At 34.9% G+C, this 15,739-nt stretch overlaps 1 non-coding gene across 1 annotated transcript; it reads right to left on the bottom strand.

Annotated features, from left to right (window-relative positions):
• Positions 1-8,954: 8,954 nt before the first annotated feature.
• Positions 8,955-9,035, bottom strand: Trnai-uau. The gene is given in 2 exon segments: positions 8,955-8,990; positions 8,999-9,035. It is a non-coding gene; the product is annotated as a tRNA-Ile (tRNA).
• Between the last annotated feature and the right edge of the window lie 6,704 nt (positions 9,036-15,739).

The following is a 15,739-nucleotide window of genomic DNA, read 5'->3' as shown; positions in this document are numbered from 1 at the left end:
CAGTTCATTTTTATTTCTTGGCTTTGGAAGAACTATGCAATTTTTAGATCTATGAATTAATCGATTTAGAATAATAAAATCGAATCTGTTAAACGGATTTCGGAAGAAACACAAAAACTGAGAAATTGGAACTATTCCATCTTATAAAATTCTGGGCAACCAAATTCTAAAAACTCATTGACACAACACGCTCTGGTAGTATCCTTGCTACTTACACATGAAAAAGTTCGAACTTTGAATCTTTCTTAAAATCGTCGGTCAAGTCGATTCTCGTAGTGTATTTGTACAAATTTGACAGGGGAGTAACTTCTCTGTGGAAAATAGAGATTGAACTAAAGATATGACCCTCCAACAGGCACCCGTCTTATTCACGAAATTTTAAACTCCGTAAAAATCTCTTTAAATATCTTTTATACGAATAATAAATTTCAAGGAGACGGAGGTCGAAAAAACTTAAGGATGCAATTGATACCTCAAATAGACATTCTGTTAGGGTTGATCCCCATTTTGGAAGAAATTATAATGTTAGAAAAACCAAATAGAATTTGTTCTTTATTTAGATCATATAGATTTGTTCTTCTTTCGACGTCCTAAACTTAATGGTACTGTCGGTATCTCGAGATTTACAAGTCACCATAAAGTGTTATGATGTCCTTAGTGATTAAAGGAAAATTAAGTGATTGAATGGCAATTAAACAGAAAATTACTAAAAAATTTGTTAAATAATTAACCCAATTACAAATAGTTCCGAATCCGAGAATAGTTGTAATATTGCATGCTGAAGATTACGTTCTAAATTGTAGAAATTTTGATTTCTTCAGTCTACTGATGGCGCATGTGGAGACAACTTATTTAAAGAATTGTCTTTTAAGTTCTTTTATTATTTTATGTATCTGATGATCACACAGAGCGGATTCCATGTCCTCACTAACAATTGCCATAAGCATGTTTGCGGACTTGATAGAATAAAATATTTGTATGCATAGTTATTAGTTGGAGGAGCGGAGTGAGAGGAAGGTCTCGTAGGAGTGGAATAGAAGACAAAGAGGAATCTGCAACAATTTGGTCGAAGGAATCTGCAATCCACATAACTACACCAAATATTATTTTCTAAGAATCCAGACATTCCCAACATGGAAATTTGAGAATTCTATTCCACTGACTTTATATACTCAGTCTGTACAATCATCATGGATATGGCCTCGAGTAGTGAAGTAGTACTCTTCTATATAATATACAATACTAGTATGAACACCACTTGCAATGGTTTCGACGTGATAGGTGTCATGTTAAATTAGTTCTTTCAAAGTTATTGTGGCTTATTGATTTTACAAATTTAAATTAATTGATTATTTATATGATAATTGATATATTAAATTTTAATCGATATATATTAATTATAAGTACTTATATTTGTTGTGGTTGTTTGTCACTCTTTTATAGTACTATTGGTATTTGGATTAAATAATAGTCAATCTTAATAATAAAATGGTATGGTGTGTGTCTGTCTGTGTGTCTGTCTGTCTGTGTGTCTGTCTGTCTGTCTGTCTGTCTGTGTGTGCACACCAACTTCAAATTGGCAATACGATGTCCTCGACTTACATGATGAGGTCCTTAAAACCTTCCCCCCCAAAAAAATTAAAAAAAAATTTTCTGCATTTTGGTTAAAATGAACAACTACAATGTCCTCGACTTACATGATGAAGTCCTTAAAACCTTCCCCCCAAAAAAATTAAAAAAAAATTTTCTGCATTTTGGTTAAAATGAACAACTACAATGTCCTCGACTTACATGATGAAGTCCTTAAAACCTTCCCCCCCAAAAAAATTAAAAAAAAATTTTCTGCATTTTGGTTAAAATGAACAACTACAATGTCCTCGACTTACATGATGAGGTCCTTAAAACCTTCCCCCCAAAAAAAAAATAAAAAAAAAATTTTCTGCATTTTGGTTAAAATGAACAACTACAATGTCCTCGACTTACATGATGAAGTCCTTAAAACCTTCCCCCCAAAAAAAAATTAAAAAAAATTTTCTGCATTTTGGTTAAAATGAACAACTACAATGTCCTCGACTTACATGATGAAGTCCTTAAAACTTCCCCCCCAAAAAAAATTAAAAAAAAATTTTCTGCATTTTGGTTAAAATGAACAACTACAATGTCCTCGACTTACATGATGAGGTCCTTAAAACCTTCCCCCCAAAAAAAATTAAAAAAAAATTTTCTGCATTTTGGTTAAAATGAACAACTACAATGTCCTCGACTTACATGATGAAGTCCTTAAAACCTTCCCCCCCAAAAAAAAATTAAAAAAAAATTTTCTGCATTTTGGTTAAAATGAACAACTACAATGTCCTCGACTTACATGATGAAGTTCTTAAAACCTTCCCCCCCAAAAAAATAAAAAAAAATTTTCTGCATTTTGGTTAAAATGAACAACTACAATGTCCTCGACTTACATGATGAAGTCCTTAAAACCTTCCCCCCAAAAAAAAATTAAAAAAAAAATTTCTGCATTTTGTTGTTAAATGAACAACTACAATGTCCTCGACTTACATGATGAAGTCCTTAAAACCTTCCCCCCCAAAAAAATTAAAAAAAAATTTCTGCATTTTGGTTAAAATGAACAACTACAATGTCCTCAACTTACATGATGAAGTCCTTAAAACCTTCCCCCCAAAAAAAAATTAAAAAAAATTTTCTGCATTTTGGTTAAAATGAACAACTACAATGTCCTCGACTTACATGATGAAGTCCTTAAAACCTTCCCCCCCAAAAATCAAAAAATTATTTTCTGCATTTTGATTAAAATGAACAACGCGAATGTCCTCGACATTCATGATGAGGTCCATTAAAACCTTCAAGGCAAAATCTCACGTATTAAGAATATCCTTGATGAAAACGACAGCGAGAATATTAACAATGATGAACTCCCAATTATTCGCGATAAAGAAATTCAATTCATCCTATGTTTTTCTCTTTAAAATTAAATGCATATATCATTATCGACCATGAATCAAAATTAAAGCTATTATCATATTTGACTTTGACAGAATGTGCAATCACAGATTGCACGACTTTGAATAGAGTGTGCAATTAACAGATTTTGAAAAACCACTTTGATAGTTGAAACCAGATTAGCACAATCATTAACACAATTTACCACCAATTGACGCACGACCTTGAATAGAGTGTGCAATTAATGATTTTGAAAAACACTTTGATAGTTGAAACCACATTAGCACAATCATTAACACAATTTACACCAATTGACAGCGCAATCAGAAGAATTTGCGTAAAAATATTAGCTATTTAGTTAAGTTTTTCGTGAAGATAGAATTTATTTTCGGTATGCCTCTTTTCCTAAATTTTTTATTATTCAAAAATAATTTTTCAATAGATAACCGAAAGAGGGAAGACGACCTTAAGAAAAGAAGTTTTTCGTAAAGATAGAATTTATTTTCTGTATGCCTCTTTTTTCCTAATATTTTTTATTATTCAAAAATAATTTTTTAAATAGATAACCGAAGGAGGAAAAATGAAGCTGAAGAAAGATGGCTAACGTAATAGAGGCGACGATATTAACAGGTAAGTATTGAGGTGAGGATGTTATATTCCACGAATTCCGATAATTTCTGATGAATTACCATTTAGATTTAAAAGGCTGCAATTTCCTTTGAGGATGAGTTTTGCAATGACAATAAACAAGGCCCAGGGACAGTCATTAAAGGTAGTTGGGTTATTTTTAGAGAGTGAGTGCTTTTCACATGGACAGCTGTATGTGGGATGCTCGAGGGTAGGCAGAAGAGAAAATTTTTTCATATATGCCAAGGAAGGACGGACGACAAACATCGTTTATCAACAGGCGATAGAATAGGGTTACATTAAACCAGGTAGTTTTACATCTACATAAACTTATAGTTGTTTGATGAACAGCCCTCCGCAGGAGCTAGGTCGCGGTGAGCGAAGCGAGCTGCCGAGCTAGTTTCATATAAAAGTATTATATTTAAATATATTTCAGTCTGCCAATGCCTATTAAATATTTTATACCCCCAAACTCCTCATACTTTTACGAATGCAAAAAATGTCTAATCCCCTTCGCCAATTTCGAAGACATAACATCAGCAGAATTCACAAGAAGAGGAATAAAATCATATCAATTCTCAAAAGTGGTCAACATCAAGTTTGGGGAGATTATCCTCAGGAATATCCGATCCCAGCACTATCTAATACAGTACGCCTACTGTACTGGGTGCCTCACTAAGGTTGGCTGGAGATACGAGTTCACGTTCAATGACGAGGAACAACACAAGGAGGACATGACGATCATTAATAAGGTTTTTGTGGTCCACCACAAAGATGAGTTTTGCAAATAATATTAATTCTTGTTTTATCAATTTTAAATAGTCACTGTTTTAATTTCCGTGTAATTCGATTGATGGAATTTATTTTTTTTGCTGAAGAATCATCTTTGAATCGTGGAAAAAGTGTTAAAAGATTAATCGGTGGGAGCGCCAGCGGCTTGACGGATCGCCGAACTGTTCTTCCTGAGAACAGCGATCGAGAACCAATCCACCTATCGAGGATCGTGAGTGAGCATGGAGATTTTGGCCCCGAGCTTGCAGAGGAATTTTTCCGTCTTTGGGCCAAGAGCACCCGACGTCTCCACCGCTATTGGCACCACGAAAAACTCATTCGAAAGTGCGGAATATTTGGATAGCTTCAAATCTTCAGCCTTCTTAGCACCAGATTTAGCCTTCAGAGCACACAAGGTTAGAACAAAATCCTCCGTAGGATTTTTGTATAGGATGGAATGAAGATATTTTGACAAAATATGGTCCAGAAGGTACTTATTCGACCAACAAAACGTTAAATAAAAAAAGTGGTTAAAAAACGTGTAATGCACTAGCTCGCAAAATCTTACATAGCACATTCCTTTGACTAAATTATTTTTAATAAATTTTCTTACTGTTCGATTACAATTTTTCAAGATCTCTCGAGAAAGTTATTTTAATTAATTCCGACACCATTGACTGCAACCGATTGAAATAATAGATAATCGGTTTGTATTTCGACACATTTTTATTAAATAAATGAATCTTATAAAAGTTTAACAAACAAAATTCAATTGTTTTTTATTTGTGGATATATTTTTGTTTGTCAGGAGTGCTTCTGTTTCCCTGTGTTTGTTCACAAATATCGTTTCTTGCAATTTACGAGTAACTCGCTCATCACACAAATACGGATTTGAAATATAAAGTGGCTTCAGTGAGAGAACTGGACTATTTGGCGTAGATAATATAGTCAAAACAGAAATTATAAATACAAAAAATAAAACTAAATCAAAGGATTTTTTTCCTATACCGAATAGTCCTGTACAATCACATGTTCAAGTAATAAAAAATACTAGACAACTATTATGGTCGATTAAACAGCATATGTCATCATGAGTAGTTTGTCACGCCTTTAAACCACTTAAAAAATTAAGAGGTCGCATCTGTTTCTCTTCGACTTGACTACTATTTTTGCCGAAAGTGACACTATGCAGGGACATATATGTTCCATGACTCACAAGAACTATTCCAAATTAATTTTTTAAATAAATAGTTAAATATTGGAGGAAAATTATTGACATTTGTTTAGATTTATTTTATGATTTATTGATCTCGATTATTATCTTTGTTAAAATGTTTTTAAAAGTTAAGTTATAATTAAATCATTTAACTAATAAAATATCTACATTGATGTGATGAGTTCACTTGACAAGTAACAAATCAAAATAAAATTAGACAAATCGAACAATTAAGTCGTTGTGAAATAATAAGCGAAGAAAGTGTCAAATCCCTATGTTCTAAGGCAAAAGAAATATTATGTGAAGAAGGAAATGTCCACTCAATAAGCAGTCCAGTCACACTGTGCGGAGACATACATGGCCAGTTCCACGACCTCCAAGAACTATTCCAAGTGGGCGGTCCCCCTCCATCACGGAACTATCTATTCTTGGGGGACTTTGTGGACAGGGGATATTACAGTGTGGAGACATTCCTTCTCCTGCTGTGCCTTAAAATCAGATATCCCGACCGGGTCACTCTTATTCGAGGCAATCACGAGAGTCGACAGATCACACAGGTCTATGGCTTCTACGACGAGTGTCTGAGGAAGTATGGCACTATTTCTGTGTGGAGATACTGTACTGATCTTTTTGATTTTCTTACTCTTTCAGTACTTATAGATAATAAGGTTTTTTATTATTTTAAATAAAATATTTAAATTTATATTTCTTGTGGTGATTTATTATTTTAGATTTTTTGTGTGCATGGGGGATTGTCGCCTAATGTGGATAGTTTGGATGACATTCGAGTGATTGACCGAAAGCACGAGATCCCCAACAGTGGAGCAATGAGTGACCTTTTGTGGTCAGATCCGGAGGACTCGATAATGACCTGGGGAGTAAGTCCACGCGGGGCTGGATATCTATTCGGAACTGACACGGCAGAGAATTTTAATAGAAAGAATGGTCTGGACTTGATATGTCGAGCCCATCAACTTGTAATGGAAGGATTTAAGTGGCATTTTGGGGAGACATTGGTAACAATATGGTCTGCTCCTAATTATTGCTATCGATGTGGCAATGTGGCCTCTATTCTTCAGTTGGATGAGCACTGTAATAAGTTGTTCAGAGTGTTCAAGGCTGCTTATAATGTTTTTGCTTACTTTTATTCGTAGAATGACCGTGAAAGGAGTACACTAACTCAGCCACTTTACTTTATTTGATTGTTTTCTATTATTTTTGTCTAATTCGTATCAATTAGTTAACATAATTTTCTATTTCAACCTGATTGTGGTGATATAGTGTGGAGAGGCTGCAAAAATATAAATTGGTGTTTTTAAGTCAACATTTCTTTATTGCTATCTACGAATTGATGGTAGATACATTCTCTAGTAGAAAGTTTTTTCGTTAGATATTGAATTTGTTATAGCCGATCAGTCAGCAAACATACATTATTGCGATTTATCCAACCTGGATGAAAAAAGATTTAGATGATTAGACATGTTTTACCACTAATAGTACAACAACAAAGGCTGTCCAGTACTGAGATGTGGCAAAACAAAAAATGTCAAAAAGTATATGGAAAAATGACATATTTGTATTTAAAATCGGGGATAAAATTCTGCAAGAGTGAGAACCGATACGTATTAAAGAACATGGAAGCGTTTTTTAAATCAAAATATGGATACGACAATATACCATGTCAGAGGATTACTGGTATGGTAATAAAGGAGTCTAAAGGTGGCTCTTTTATTTAAGAAGATAGCAAAGACTTGGCCAGTTTACGAACCAATTAAAAGATCGTTCTCAGTCTGACACAGAACCGGTGACAATAAATAAGAACAACCTGTAGAACTCAAAAATATTAATCACTGAGATTAAATTTTTTTTAAATAAGATGTCGCTTTTAACAAGGTACCAAATCTAATCAATAGACTTTTGGCGGAATTCAAATTTCTGAAAAGAACAATTGGTTCTTTCTAATAACAGCTTTTACGCTAACTATCACATCATCAACTTCTGTATAATATTTTCTTATTTCCATAAAACATTTGTGTAAAATATGGACGACGCAATTGACATGGAAAAGATTAGAATATAGATTTTTAAAAATTTTCTTGGCTAAATCGTAAATGAATTAAAATAATACCGGCCATAATATACTCTGCAGCATCTCTGCAGCATCAGAAATAAGAAACATAAAATTGTCCCTTTCGACTATAAAGTATCGGATTGAATCATCAATAATCTGCGCTATGATATTTTTTGTAGGATTAATTTGTTTGAATGAAACCAAATAAGAAATTTTAGATAGTTTGATTGATCCCATCAAAACCTCGACATATCGCTGGTTTCGGATTTGAGTCTCATTGGTTATCGCAAAAATATTTTTTTACAAGAAAATAAAATTTGATAGAATAGTTGAATTTGATTCTGAAAGAATCCATATAAAATTAAATTCAAATGAAGATTTCAAAAAACTAAATCCTAAATTGAGTTTAATTGTAATATACTGTATTTTGTCTGTTATAACTTTTTTGCTAATTGTCTTGGCACTCTTCAAAAATTTGTAGCCTTATGTTTGGAAAGTCTACTTTGTTAGATGTTTATTTGACTCACAAATCTATCCACATTATCAACGTGTGTGTAATAGCAGGAAGTTCTGCTAGGTACCAATGGGCACCGTTCCTGGCAGTTTCCTTAATGTCTAAATCAATGAAGATTAATCTTAGGCAGACTGTTATTTGGAAGGTTGTAGATATCAATTGAAGTCAATAGTTTTGGGGCCACTCTTAAATGCGTAGTCAAGTACATCAAACTCACTTTTGAATACATTACCAACAAGCTGAGGCAACATGACATGCAGGTCGTTCGAGTATTATTCAGGTGTCATTCTGTCTAAAAAGTGCTTTTTTGGTGTTTAGAATGAATGTAATCGTTTATAAGAAAAAATGACTTTATCCACGGTATTCATTTCTGCATTTCTGCTAAACGTGTTTTTTTGATATTCAAAAACCTTGTCAAATGGTCTATTATTGTATAGAAGATTCACAAAAAATGCGTTGATCGTTCATGTCCACTTTGTTGTGACTTGTTTGGTCTTTATTAAACAACATAAACTAACTGCCAATTTGATGATAATGTGCCAATTTTTGACGTTACTAAAAGATGGGGTGATCAGAATTGACTACAACTAATCCCTGCTAGAAAGGTCTATTTTAGGTTGTTGGCCTGATTGCACTGATAACAGGGCAAATTTTTTTGAGATATATAAGGAAAAAGTCAAGACTATCTTCAATTATTTTGTATTCTTTCGAATTGTTGTCCTTGTTATTTTCTCATTAAATTTTTTTAGCTTATTTCTTGGTCTGATTTCTTTCCATACAAAATTAAAACATAAAACTACCCCGAACGGGATTCGAACCCGCAACCTTCGCATTTCTGCTATATAAGTACGACGCGCTAACCATTGCGCCACCGGGGTCATTTTTGTGAAACTCTTTTGCTCGAATACACTCGCTTGCTGGAATCCAGCGATGATAAAAAATTTCGTTCTTCTAAAATAAAACTTCCAGAAGTATCAAAAGTCTTTGCTTTGCTAAAACGATTTATTAAAAATTGGTCACTATTTAACAGTTAAACGCACCTCTTTTTGTTTTTTCCATCGGCGGGATTTCCTTCGGTTCTTTTTGTTTTTCCCATATATGCGGGAGACTGTAGTCGTGGGACAAATTATAACCATGCAAAATATTGAAAAACCCAACCATACCATATTTTTTTTATTTATGGTTATGTTAATTGATGTTGTAGTTTAATAGATTATTATATATATTTTATCAATTTGTGAAAGTGTAAATAGTTGGACACCCACAATTTATATAGACTGTACATTTCAGAATGAACGGAGATCAAATAAAGTCTATAAACTCTGCCAAGCCTAAATTAATGTCGAGCATGAAAGACGTGGAGGGCGTGATAGATTATTTGCAGAATAAGCACATACTAATTGGAAGAGACTGTGAAGAACTATTTGTACATTCCTAATGTGCAATCTTGTAGACATTTGCCAAACAAACGGACAGAATCTACAAATTGTTGGACATTTTGATGAAGCACAGCACTCGGGCATTTGAATGCTTTTACGCGGCACTGATATTTACTCAGCAAGACCTTTTGGCAGATGAAATATGTCCAGAATTGGTCGAGAAGAGAAGGGACATGGAAGAAAATGAGGAAAATGATTTTGAATATTATTTTGGTATTCTATTCAATGAATAATAGACAATTGGAGTAATTTACAGCCAAATGTTCTCAAAGTCCAATACAAGTCAGAATGCATGCGTTATTGGGTCAACAACATGGAAGGAGACAACACAGCTTACAGAATGTGTGGACTCCCCCGAGGACAGTTGGTGATCGTCAACAACACAGGGATAAGTGGGGAGAACTATGCGATGGAGGATGAGGCTATAATGAAGACAGTCTTCCAACAATTGGCCTTCCAAGTCAGTCAATTGAATGGACAATCTTCGGAGGTTGTATTGAAGATGGACAAAATAGGAGATTTGTGTTACTGTGAGGGAGACTGTCCACCCAGACCACAATGCCTTCATATTATATATCATCACCGACTGTGATGGCAGTGGACACCCTCTCGGAGGAGATGGAGGGACTCTCTCCTTCCCACTCATCCTCGACTGCGTGGCCAATCTGCCCCAACTGAGTGGAAAGCCTAAAATTGTTATTGTCGAGTCCTCTCTGGGAGGTTGACTGTCAATGTGATCCTCAGCTTACCGCCTTGCCGTGAAACTGGACAGTCGTCATTTGGAGTGTTCAAATAAGTTGCAGGACTTGGTGGAGATTGGGGGAGATCGGTTTAAGGATTGTTTGATTGTCTTTTCTACCCAATTCGGCATGCACTGTTGGGTAATGGGTAGGTCACGTGTCCTATCATACTCGTCAAGTCGGCAGTTGGTTTACACAAAAACTTGGACATGTCTTGGCTGAGTACTCCTCCTCCATGCACGTCGAGAAACTAATTCAGGAAACTTGTCATCGAGTCGAACGAATGGTCACCAAGTCAGGGTACCGCCAGTCCCCTTTGTACTTTAATTATTTGTCCGCAAAACTATATTTCTTTCCGGGAATTTACTCGCCTTATTAAATTGTTATGTTTGGGGGATTACATGTTTTTTTTATTTAACCTAAGAATCACCAACAGTTAATTAGGGTAATTAATTAGGTGATTCCAACAATCTTCAAGATCTTTTTCAGCTTTTCCCGATATTGGACTTTGGACCCAACGCAAGTGCGGGACGGGCGGGGAGCATTTTTGTGAGGAATTGAATCAGGGATTAAATAAACAGTGTTTTGATTATTTTCCTGACATGCTTGTGTTACTGTTATTTGAGATTGTAGTATGGAAACTGTTGATGTGTAATAAATTATACTTATCGACGTGTATTTGACAACACTTGCTCAATTGAAAATTCAAGACTTTTCTTGGGGAGGCCGTACACTAATAAAATTACGCCAAAATAAATAGTTTAACCGAGTTAAAACATTGGACGTAGGAAAAACGGCTAAATTACATTTTTTATTGGATAAACAGATATTCAGTTCAGGATGGGCTGTAAAATACAGACCGAAGATGTGAAAATCATTTAATTATTAACTTAAATTTTATGCGCTTTAAGCGTGTCTAGTAGCAGCACGTGCTGAGGCTATGAGGATTAAGGTCAGATCGGTGTTGGATTCTGGTACTCCAACACTTTATTTGTTATTATAATACTACATTTGATTAAATACATAAAAAAAACTAACGGAAGTCAATTCTGAAATAAAAGTGTTTATATTCAGGTCTAAAAATAGGTCTTTATTTTTATCACAAAAAACGCGAGATCTCTACGTTCGTAGAACCAATCGACCTGCTTTTTAAAAACTGCCTCCCGTGATGGTCGATTATGTTAACCTGTTCGATTTTTTCTACACTTCTTTTCACCTCAAACTAAGAAATTAGTGGTCTAAAAATGTGATACCAACTATAAGAATGAGAAAATAAATAAATCCAAAAAATTGCTTTAAATCAATTTTGACGTTTTATTAGCGTTTTTTCAAGCAAAAATGAAGTCAGACAATTTTAGACATTGGTGTTTTTAGTGGATACGACAATTAAAGTTAAGGCGCTAATGTCCTATCTATAAGTGTCCCCTTACAAGACGTCTTTAATTACCTACTTGATTTATAGAATCTTTAGAATAAGTTTCGGGTTTTCCAACGCATATCAATAGCCATCTTGCGTGGAATTGCCATTCCATCTTATCCTCTTCTGCTAATTAAATATTTATTAACACTTTTTGATTAAAAATTCTACTGAAGGGCAAATTAAAATTAATAATCGATTTAATGTTCATCAGTCCTTGAAATATGATCAAAGTCTTAATAAATTTTTCCATTAATTATTTAAAGAAAAAAAACGACGAGTGACCTTATGCGCGGTGGGGGATCGATTGTGGAATATGAATTCTTAAAAAATAATTTTCATTCAGCATTAATCAATGTTAAATGAATATTGACATATTCTTGAATAATTGAAAGATAATCGTAAAAAATATATTAATCCGAATAAAAGTTAACAAATTCCCTACACATATTATAATATCAATTATGATAATCCAGAACAACAAGTAATGACTCATTACTCATTACTAATGAGTAATTTTTAATTAATGCCTCTGCTCTCAGTCGATTCTTCGATGGGAAAATTCATCTATCTCACAAGGCTGGCCTCTTTTGTACTCATTTTAAATCAAGACTTTTGGATTTCTCTGTTGTTCCATTTTTAAACCAAGACTTTTGGCATTCTTACAGGATAATCAATCCAAACTTATGTTCTGCACCCATATTCTCCAATGTTTTTCGGATATACACAGACCAAATGTAAGCTCGTGTATGTACTTTAAGACCGATTGAGTCGGACGGATGTTTATGGAATTTACTTACAACACTGTCCATGTTAGTACCGATGTAGTTACGTCCATGATACTATAGTTACCTTGACGTTATGGATTACTTCCAATTCAATGGCAAGCAAATCTTATGGAGCTTTTCCACTTCAAATTTCCAGATTTATTCGCAGCCACTAATTGAACAGTTTGTGCATAAATACAGATGTATACACTTCACTACTTTGTTTTGTCTTCGTAAATAGTCACTATTAGCATACACCGCACTTCGTTGCTAAGTGATCAACTGTTTTTTTGGCTTCTGGCTGGCTGAGTTACAGTAATTGCATAATGATCCAATTCCAACAAAAAACTCTTACCAACTCAAAACATCCTGCCTTCCTTATGGAATAGTTTGCAATGTAAGGCCCGTTTGAGGTCGATCGGATCAGAAATGAGTGTCATTAGGGGAGTTTGGCTGGGGCGGTATATCCGTCAAACAATAACGCAGATGGCCAAAGATGGGCTCAAGTGTAACAGAAATCTACCATAGTGAGAAAGAGTGAAAGTTCGCTAATTTGCATGTTTAGTACCTATGCAAGACGTAAAGCGTAGTTTATCAATTTTTTATAATCTTTAAGTTAAAGATAACAGAAAAGTTACCACAGAGATAATTAGCATGTGACATTCAAGCGTGCCTTTTGATCTCTCGATCTTGGGTCTTCCTATCATTGCAATGCTTAAATCGCAAAGTGTAGGATAGTGCACACACTAACAGGGAAAGCGAACTGAATTTAAAACATTATGAGATAGGTTAGTTTTACCTCACTAATTGAGGGTCATTGCCACAGTAATTTTCCAAATTACGTAAGGAACTGCAGAGTCGGACATTTGGTTCATACGTGACTGAAAAGTCAGTGGTAAAGTTATCTCTTGAAAAATAATAACTAAGTCTAGACTGGCTCTTGACTGGCTACGACGATATTGATCAAAACTCTTTTATAGAAAATTTATGCTGGTATCCACAAGCAAAATAAAAAAATAATGAATGTTTGAGACAAATTAAAAAACTCGCCTCACTACCAGGCGACGACGAAGCTATTTGGCGAAAGAAAATTCTGGCTACCACATACAGTTATATCCGCCAAAAATGCGACTTTAAAAATGTGACTGTTATTAAAAAATTGCGGATAAAGAATCCATTAAAAAGCCCTTATTTATTAACTTTTTGATTTTGCGAGAATTAAATTAATAAAAAAATTCATTATCAAGGGACCATTTCATTACAAAAATAAATCTTCAGAATGGATTAATTAAACTACTCACGTTAGTTTTCGAAACCAAAGACGATTGAGTGTCTTTGGAACAACGAGGTTACTTCATCAAGATTATAAGCTCGAAAAAGATCGTGATGTGGACTTTGGACTTATTTTGTGTTAGTGTAAAAGTATGTTTTTATTTTAATATCTTTTGTAGATTTTCAGTTTTAGGTTACGGTAAAAAATGTGAGAACTTAATATTTTTAGTGAATGGGTTATTCAAAATCATCCAAGAGACAATAGAACCCTCAAAACACAATGTCATCCAAATTATAACCACACATTTTAACAAACATAACAAAAAGAACCCATGAACCTTTGATTTGATAATTATAACCACAATTATACTTTTATCCAAAATGTAACCACACATTGTAGCAAACATAACAGAATGAAACCCACGAATCTTGACATAGTAAACTTAACTAGAGAACTCATTTGTCTACACAACAAATAGCCTCATTTATACATATTAAATACATTTCTACATAAAATGAATTATTCAAGTTAAAAGCATCAATATAAGTAACTAAACTCCATCAAGTCCAAATTCTTCAGTAAATTTAATATACCGATTCAAATCATTTTTCGAGACCGACGGCTTAGTTCCTTCAACTGCCACGACCAAGTCAGCCTGGAAGCATAAGACCAAAAACTACAAAAGTAACAGGAGGCTCAATGACGATATAATCACGGAGATCCCCCCAACCACACTCAACACTCCCCGAATCCCCCGGAGAGCAGGGAATCCAACATTTCTGTCTAACTCCCTCAACGTAATCCATCACCCGAATTATCACAAAAATGTAAAACCAATTTAAAATGTGTGGCACTGACAACTTTCTGGATTGGCCTCATTAAGGCACAACGAGCCAATGTGGCTACATCAGACCCCGATAATCTAAAAATAACTCCTCTCCTACAACCCTTCCGTCTTTCTAGCAAAATACTCAAAATCAGAATCATTCAGAGAGTGCCGATTCTCAGAAAAATTCATTTTAAGCATAGACAAACGAGCCGTCTCGTCAGGAAGGGGAATGTAAATCCTCCTTTCCAATCTCCTACGAACCGCCGGATCGAGTTGCCAGGGCATATTAGTAGCCCCCAACACCAACAAGTGATCATTATTGTTCCCCACACCTCAATTCGTTATATTTCCACTAAACCTTGCATTTGAACAAGCAATTCAGTTTTTATTCGTCTTGAAGCTTCCGAATCAGAATCCGACCTTTCCCTGCACAACGAGTCGATCTCGTCTATAAAAATGATTGTATTCTTCCCTTCCTTCTTGTAGTAGTCCCTTGCCATGTCAAACATGGCCTTCACTAATCTACAACTCAACACATTTGGACAACTTCTCCGACTCCCCCAACCACTTTGAGACCAAATTTGAAGATGAAATGGACAAAAAATAGGATTCGTTGGCCTCCGTGGCCACCGCCTTGGCCAAATACGACTTTCCGGTCCCCGGCGGCTAGGTTTTACTCGATCGGAATACTCCGTAGAGCAGAATGCCTTTCCAAGGCTGCCGATTTCCTGTTAAATTGAGGAATCGTCAAAGACCTATAAACATCTCCGGGAAGCTTATTGGAAGTAAAACTGCCTGTTTGAGTGCCTGTTTGGCTACTTCTAGGCCAGCCACGTCCGTCCATTTTATATTGGGTTTTTCTGTCACAATGGCGTCTTTGGATTAATATTCAGACTGACCAGAAAGCATTGACTTGAGTTTGTCTGATTCGCTGCTTTCTGCTCCATCCTGACCATTTCTGTGAATTATTGGGTTGGCACAACTTTCCTAGTGCGGGCACTTTTTGGGAGTCTTTTTGGGATATCACGTCTTTTAGAAGTTTGACTCGATTTTTGTAATCCTCAAGGTAATTGGCGATACTGCTCTTTGCCTTTTCTCCAGAGATGTTGTCTTGATT

This window comes from Octopus sinensis, unplaced genomic scaffold, assembly GCF_006345805.1.
Source record: "Octopus sinensis unplaced genomic scaffold, ASM634580v1 Contig13674, whole genome shotgun sequence".
In the NCBI taxonomy this organism is placed as follows: Eukaryota; Metazoa; Mollusca; class Cephalopoda; order Octopoda; family Octopodidae; genus Octopus; species Octopus sinensis.
The sequence above is the reverse complement of the archived record's forward strand: the minus strand, read 5'-3'. Positions and strand labels throughout refer to the sequence as shown.